This window comes from Herpailurus yagouaroundi, unplaced genomic scaffold (genome assembly GCF_014898765.1).
Source record: "Herpailurus yagouaroundi ecotype Mexico unplaced genomic scaffold, PumYag 159, whole genome shotgun sequence".
In the NCBI taxonomy this organism is placed as follows: domain Eukaryota; kingdom Metazoa; phylum Chordata; class Mammalia; order Carnivora; family Felidae; genus Herpailurus; species Herpailurus yagouaroundi.
Genome location: NW_024412400.1, coordinates 52,805,641 through 52,814,590, shown reverse-complemented (window position 1 = coordinate 52,814,590; position 8,950 = coordinate 52,805,641).

Sequence of the window (8,950 nt, the reverse complement as noted above, 5' to 3'; positions counted from 1 at the left end):
ACAATATTTACTCTTTTTTCAACCAACTTACTGCTTTCTCTCGTTCCTATTAGATTTTGCCCCATAGCTTTTGCAAAATGGCCCCTAAAAATTTCTGCAATAGTCAAATTTAATGGTTATCTCAGTTTTGTCCTGTTACAGTCTCCACTTTTTAAAAAACTGCTAACCAACCACATCTCTATCAAAATGATCTCCTAACTCTAACAAGTCTTTGTCAACCTTTTTTGGCTGTGGTCTCTTTTACCCATTTTTTACTTCTTGGAGTTCTGCTCTTAGGCAGTCTATATAGAAGATCTAAAATGTAACCCATATGTCTACCATAGCTCTAGTTCTGGACCCTCTCCTGATCATGAAAACTCTTTTTCTGATTACTTCCACATAGATAGCTCCCCATAGATATTTCAAAATCATGTACATGAATAAACTCATAACCTTTCCCTCGAACCTGATCCTCTTTCCTTGGTATTTCCTATTTTCTCTCAGGTTGGACATCTTTGTGACATCCTCCTCCAAATCTTATTCTCATGCAGTACATCTGATTGGCTAGGAGTTCCATCAGCTTCTACTCCACACATTATCTCTAGAATCCATCTAGTCTTTTGTATTTTCATTGCCAATATTCACGTTCAGGGCCTTAAGTCTTTTCACTTTAAGAAAGGAGTTCCTTTTGATCTCTGTATTTTTAATCCTATTCCCTACAATGAATCCTCTATATTACCACCAGGACAAGGAACATGTTCATTGTTGTGTATTCCCAGCAACAAGTACAGAATCTAGAACATAGATATGTTCAATAATTAAGTGAATGAATGTACCATTCTAAAACACATATATGATAATGCCACTCCCTGCTAAAACTATCTCCAAAGGTGCCCTGTTGCATATATGCATGCACAAATCCAATTTCCTTATTATGCCATCTAAAGCCATTTACAGTCTGATCTCAATGTAACTTTCTAGCCTCATCATTCACCACTCCCCCTTCATCGCCTCAGGAATGCATGGCCTTGCTGGGCCATACTGTCTTTTGTTTGTATTGCCATGCTTTTGTTCTTGCTGGTTGCCCACCTCACCTTCTAGCTGAGAAAACCTTATCAGAAAGTTTTAGTCAAATGTCACCCTCTCTATGAAACCTTCTCTGATCAATATCCCTTGTTTCCAAGTGGACCTGGTGGCTCCCTCCTTTCTTCTTGGGCATTTTAATAACTTCCTTATGGAATGTACAAAATACTTTATTCCTTCATTAGAAGAAATATCCAACTCTTTGAGAGGAGGGCACATAGTAGGTGTGGCAGAAATTGTCGACATTCTCTTCTTCTTAAGTCTTTAGCCAGCCTACATTTTCTAGTCCCCTTGAAGTTAAGTGTGGCCATTTACCTGAATTCAAGCCAAGGAATGTGAGCATAAGTGATATGTATCATGTTTCCATACCCAGCCTATATAAAATTCCCACACAATCCTACTTCTCTTTGTCTATCCATTTGCTGAACAGAGGACCCACAGAGCATAAACCCCCAGATAAAGATCTGGGTATGGATTTCTGCAGAAAGTAGTGCTTTCCTGTAGACTTACATTACACTGCGATATGAGCACAAAACAAGTTTATATTGTTCTAAAGGAGCTGAAATTTTGGAGTTGTTTATTAGAGCACTTTGTACATCTTATCCAGTACACTGTTTGTTAAATATTTTCTAAACAAATACTTAACAGGATTTTGAAAATCAACACAAATATTATGCTGATTCTTCTAAAGTGAAGCCTCCTTTCAGAAAAGAGGTCCACTATGGCTCTTCATTTGAATGATGAAGATCAGAAGAGCGGCTGCAGAGGTGGTACGGGGAAATTGTTCAGTATGTATAGTTAACAGCATATTACTAGAATTTATTCTCATCTTTACTAATTGTACACAAAAATCCACAGGGATATAGCTTTTCAGATTATTGCAGCTATTTGCTTAAGTTAGATTTTAAATGATTTGGGAAGGTAGTTTATGTACTCTACATGAGGAAATCAATTGACTCAAGAACTGGAAAAGACTGACAGGGTATTTAACTCATCCACTACTTTCAGGAAGGACTATATTAATATTCCCAGGGAAAATCTTTTTGTAAAAAAGTGTAACAACCTTCACTTGGAAGTTCTTCTCTACATGTAGCTCAATCTCTGACACAGCACCATCATGAATAGACCAGAAATGGTGAAGAATTCTTGTAAAACAGAAAGCAGATGGGATCAGATCTATGGAAAAATGGTTAGAGGAAACCACAGCCCAATTATATTTAGAAGACTATACAAACATGGGTGCAGTTGTAAGGGTACTTGCATTTTAAAGTCAGTGGAGACCAAGCATAGGTGGTAGGACTGAGGCAAATGTCAAATGGGGAATGATTAGAGCAGCTGAACAATGGCAATGTACCCTCAGTGTGGTAAGTAGGGGTATGGGTAGTGTTTGACCACAGGTTGAAACAATGAGTGTAGGAGGTACCAGGCCCAGTGAGGCAAGAGCTGGTTAACTACTAACCCCTATAAAAGGAATGACAAGCTACTAATGGTCATTCCTAGCAACACATCTTGCCCCCTGACACAAACAATGGAGGGTTGAAATGGCAGGATTACAGGTAATGTGGAATATAAAGATGAATGGCCAACTTAGAATTACCGGACATTTGAAGAAAACCAATCCCTTGAAAGACAAAACAAGCAAAAACAATACAACCAACAAGAATGCTCTAAAAATATTAAGCAGAGGAATTAAAGTTAATAAAGCCAACAAAACTTTTTTGGAATCAGTGTAAATAATATCCTTAAAGTGATCTGGGAAGATATTGATTGCATCTTGGAAATTCAATTTTGATCACTGAAATAGAACTCTATACATTAAATGAATCGCAGAATGAATATAGCTGAAGACTAAATGAGTATGTTAGGGGATCTTAGCAAGGAATTTTCCCTGAATGTAGTAGAAAGGAACTAAGAGATATAAAAAGAAATTAAGAGGTATCATCATCATCATCATCATCATCATCATCATCATGGTTACCATTTACTGAAAGCTTACTAGGTGACTTTGTGTTTGTATATGTGTGTGTATTTCACTTAATTCTCAAATTGGTTCTATCCTCACTTTACAGACCAGGAAGCTGAAGTATAGAGAAGTAAAATAACTTTTTCAAGGTCACAGAAATAGAAGCACAGAAGAAAGACCCATATGTTCCAACATCTATCTAAGAAAATATTGTGAAATACTATAAAGCAATTAAAAGAATGAGATAGACTTGTACGTATGGAAAGATCTTCAAGACAGATTTTTTTTTTTAAAAAGCAGGCTCAATAACAACATATACCATGATTCAATTTACTAAACAAAATAAAGTACATGAAAATATATGTAAACACACAAAAGGAGACAGGAACTATGAATGAAAAAACTCCTAATTTATTTCTCTAAGCTCAATTGTGGCAGAGCAGGGCTTCTACCCAAATCCAACAGGTGTGTTCTTTACATTATTATATTACCTTTATTTTAAAAGTACATATGTACTCTGTTATTTCACCTACAAAGTTAAGAAAATTAGTCTCTCAAGACACTAAAATTTTGTGATGCTCTACTGTAAGTTTTGGAGCCCAGAGAGAAATGTTTTAATGAATTGTAAGTAAGACATCTAGCAAAATATATTTCTGCTTACTTTAGTTTTTTATAATTCTTAATGCTTTTCACACTAACCCTAAGAAAAGGACTGAGACACTAAAGTATTTCACAGGCACTGCTGTGTCAAAATATTTACGTGATGACTGTAAAACAGGGTGACTTGTAATCAGGATACTAGTATTGTATCCAGCATTGCCCATTCCATTCTTCACATGTGTGTGGACTTTGTTGGATCAGTCATCAAAATACATTTAAGAAATTTTTCTGATATTCTTTCCTACTACGTTTACCATGAATGGCACATGTTTATTCACTTTAAATGTTGTCATATGCTTTTAAAAAAATTATGAAGATAAACAATATAAACAATAAAGTATCATTTCCCAAAGAATTCTGAGGATTTTACTTAGATAAGTTCTTACTATGTTTTTTATTGATGAAGAAATAAAAAGCCCAAGAAAGTTAAATAATTAGCCAGAAGTCAGAATAATGAAGATATAGAAGCTGTGAATTCTACTTTAATGCTTTTTTTTTTTAAGCCTATTTCTTACCTATTTATTCACGTGGAAGCAAACAGGAACCAAAATCAGAGTATAACAAACTGTTTCCATGCATAAGTTGCTGTTTATGTAGAAACTTTTATCTGAAGATACTTTACTCAAAATCACATGGAAAATCTGAAGAGGCCTCTACCAACTATTATTACATGCTTACTTATTTTATATATTTAAGGTGGCATTTAAAATGTATCTAGTGAGCTTCTTGTCATAGTACTATGTTGACAGTACTATGCTGAAATTCATAAGTATTTGTGTCTGAAGGAAAATTTCTGAGATTTTCTTCTTTCTGAGATTCTCTTCTTTCTGAGATTCTTTTCCCAAAATACAGTAGCTCATCTAAAGTAGTACAGTGAACAAACAGTGGTTAACTGTAGTTCTGATTCCAAAGTATTACACACTACCATTCTTCAACAGTAACTGTGTCTCTGAAAAATACCACTGCAGTGAACTATGGAACTATGTAAGAAAATGCCTGAATAAAAAGCATTACTAATTTTCATGCTATGTGTCTGGGAGAGCAACAGTTAGCAAAGAGCAAAAGTGATATTTGCATTTAGGATTTAATTTTCTTTGAACTTTCATGTTGAGGTTTAAGGCAGTTTTCATCTTAACCTAGAGAAGAAAAACCACCTGATTGTGCAGTTTTAGCTCATCTGTGCCAGGGTCTCTTTTGAGAATTTAATAAGCATCTGCTGGAAGAGGTACAAAGGTGCAAATACTGAATAAGTTTTTTTTTTTTTCAACGTTTATTTATTTTTGGACAGAGAGAGACAGAGCATGAACGGGGGAGGGGCAGAGAGAGAGGGAGACACAGAATCGGAAACAGGCTCCTGGCTCTGAGCCATCAGCCCAGAGCCTGACGCGGGGCTCGAACTCACGGACTGCGAGATCGTGACCTGGCTGAAGTCGGACACTTAACCGACTGCGCCACCCAGGCGCCCCTGAATAAGTTTTTTTCAAATCTAGCAGCCTATCTGGTAGCAAGCATTACTACTTTGTGATATTTTTAAGGCTTCAACAAGTTGAAAAAAGTGTCGTTGTTAGTAGAAAAAACAACTGTTAGTTACTAGCATCTAAAAAACAGGTAGTGGTCTGTGTTACATAGGAAGAAATTTATAAAGATATGTGACAAGTGACATGATTTTGGATCAAGGATGGTGTACATGTTTCAAAGCAAACAATTATAGATTTAACAAGCTGGTTGATAAAATAATGAAAACTTAGATTTCAAGGAAATGAAGTTACTAGAAATATCAGAATTGCAAAAGCCTAATTTTTCTTTATATATTTAAAAACAGCAAACTCCAGGGGCGCCTGGGTGGCGCAGTCAGTTAAGCGTCCGACTTCAGCCAGGTCACGATCTCGCGGTCCGTGAGTTCGAGCCCTGCGTCAGGCTCTGGGCTGATGGCTCAGAGCCTGGAGCCTGTTTCCGATTCTGTGTCTCCCTCTCTCTCTGCCCCTCGCCCGTTCATGCTCTGTCTCTCTCTGTCCCAAAAATACATAAACGTTGAAAAAAAAAATTAAAAAAAAAAAACAAAACAGCAAACTCCAGAGATTTCTAAAGGTCTAGATATGAACTTAAAACTAGCAATGAGCAAAAAATTTAGATAATACTAAACTTGTTATTAGAGAAGAAACAGCTAAGAACAACTTTCAGAGGGAAAAAATATATAATATGAAAAATGTAATGTTAAAAAATCCTAATAGGCCATGATCTCAGATATTTTTGCTGGGTTTTACTTACGGTTTTTGTACTTATCCAGACCTCACCACAGTAGAAAACCTAAAAACTCACTAGTTAACACTATCAAATTTATTTATAAAGTTACATATGAATGTGGCTGCTGCTTCTGCATATTGAAAAATTAAGGATGATCATAATATTACCTCACCCTGGTGCCTCCTTTGCACACGTGGCAAAGATGTGAGATCTATTCATTATAAGTTCTTACTCCTTACCAACTTGTGCCATTAGTAAATACTAGCAATACAAATGTACATGTAAAAATGTTTAATCATACCCAATGTTTGAAATGATTATTCTGACTCTACCTCAAGCACATAAAGTAGTCACTGTAACTGAAAAACTACTTTACAAACATAAAATTGTAATTATTGCATAGACACTGCAGAAAGAAAAAGAAGCCACTGTCCATTATCTGTAAGTGTTCTAAAAAATATTAATTTTTGCTACATCACTTTATAATCATGTTTGTTTTCATTATTTCCTTTATCTGTCCATTCAAAATAGATATAGAAGAAAATATAAAACAGATGACACAGAAAATTCTCCAGCAGAATACTGTACCCTAATCACTGAGCTCAGTGCTGAGGATTGAGAGATGAAGTAGTTCACATACTAGAAGGGGAAATGTAAAAACAAGCAAATACTTCTATACAGATGCTTTGGAAGTAATGAAAGGAGAGGACATGGCCAGGAAAAGCTTCTATAAGGTGATACTTGAACTGCCTCTTATAGGATAACTGTTAGCCAGGAAGACAGGCCAATCATTTGGGTCATGAAGTGTCCACGAACCAGCACAGTTATATTTTGTTTTATTTTTTGGTTCAATCGAGTCCAGATGCACCTTGGAATAAACAGTAGAAAGAAGCAAGCTAGGAGGTACGCTGTCACAGAATCCAAGGGACATTTGACCATGGACAGTGCTAAGTCCCCAAAGGGGACTGTCTACTGCTAGGGAGACCCGATCGATTCAAAATGACCACAAGTCAAGAATGAAGTTGCACTACAAATCATATGCTGTGCAGTCAAATTCTCAGAAAATCATAAATGCCTAGAGGTATAGAACTTTAGAGATTCTCTGGCCCAGTATTATGTATAACATGTTCCATGGGATACTAATTCCTCATGATTCTCTATTTAAACAAATTCCCACAGAGGAATAAGATTGGGCAACATAACACTGACTGAACTCTCCCTCATGGAAAGTCACAATACTCATTGACAAGTTGACATATCTATGGTATTCTGTAGTTAAAATCCTGTTTAAGTTTGTTTAGTCTGTGTTTCTCAACTTATATTACCAAAGAACCATTCTTTTTTATAATATAAATAAAGAATATACTTTGGGAAGTTCTAATCTAGTCTAATGCTTTCACTAACTTGTTTTAATTTTTTCTCTAGGGGTACCTGGGTGGCTCAGTCAGGTAAGTATCTGACTTCAGCTCAGGTCATGGTCTTGCAGTCTGTGGGTTCAAGCCCCACGTCGGGCTCTGTGCTGACAGCTCAGAGCCCAGAGCCTGCTTCAGATTCCGTGTCTCCCTCTGTGGGTTCAAGCCCCACGTCGGGCTCTGTGCTGACAGCTCAGAGCCCAGAGCCTGCTTCAGATTCCGTGTCTCCCCCTCTGTCCTCTCCGTCCTCCCACCCCCAGGTGTCTCTCTCTCTCTCTCTCTCTCTCTCTCTCAGAAATGAATAAACATAAAAAAATAAAATAAAGTTTTTTTTTCTCCCAGATTCTAAAAAGTATAAAGTTATTTCATCATTTAATTTTTTTACAACCCCCCCATTTGATATTCAGAGACAGGAACTATTACTTCCAAAGCATAATTATTCTTTTTCTTTTCTTTTTTTTTTTTTTAAATTTTTTTTTTCCAACGTTTATTTTTATTTTTGGGACAGAGAGAGACAGAGCATGAACGGGGGAGGGGCAGAAAGAGAGGGAGACACAGAATCGGAAACAGGCTCCAGGCTCTGAGCCATCAGCCCAGAGCCTGACGCGGGGCTCGAACTCACGGACCGCGAGATCGTGACCTGGCTGAAGTCGGACGCTTAACCGACTGCGCCACCCAAGCGCCCCTATTCTTTTTCTTAATGTGAGTATAGTTGACACACAATGTTACATTAGTTTCAGGTGTACAACTTAGTGATTTTAAAAATTTATACATTATGCTATGTTCACAAGTATAGCTACCATCTGTCCCACTACATTGTTATTACAATTTTATTGACTGAATTATTTATGCTATACTTTTTATTCCCCTGACTACTCATTCCATAACTAGATGCCTATATCTCCCTCTCTCCTTCAGTCATTTCACCCAGCTGTCCAACCTCGTCCCCTCTGCAAACATCAGTTTGTTTTCTGTATTTATAGTTGATTCTGCCAATACATAATTATTCTGAAGTCTAGAAGTGATTTTGTATCATCTCATGCTTTAAGTTATTATATAATTCAACAGATCATTTATATTTGTTTCTACAAATTGTTAAAATAACGGTAGTAATAAATGGTGGTGATGTTGAAAAATTGTTGATTCAATGCGAATGACAAATGGGAAATTACAAAATTATATGTTTTAATTCTTTCCTACTTCTTTAAGCACCAATGTGGGAATATAAGTGGAACATATTGAATGATTTGGGTTTCTTTGCTCTTACATACAATTCCCCTCTGTATACTTTGTAATAGTTCCCAAAGTAAAAGCTTTTTCTTTCACCATTTTGTCCTATGACATGTCTTCTGGATTTTCTCTTAATTATTATACCCTTAAGTGGGTTTATAGATTATCTGAACTTGCAAGGATTACTACCTCATGTGCCCCCTCCCTTTTTTAGTGTGTGCACATGAGAGAGAGGATGTGTGCGCATGCAAGTAGGGGAGAGTGGCAGTGAGAGAGGAAGAGAGAATCTTTTTCTTTTAAATTTTTTTTAATGTTTATTTTTGAGAGAGAGAGAGAGAGACAGACAGAGAGAGACAGAGAGACAGAGCATGAGTGGGGG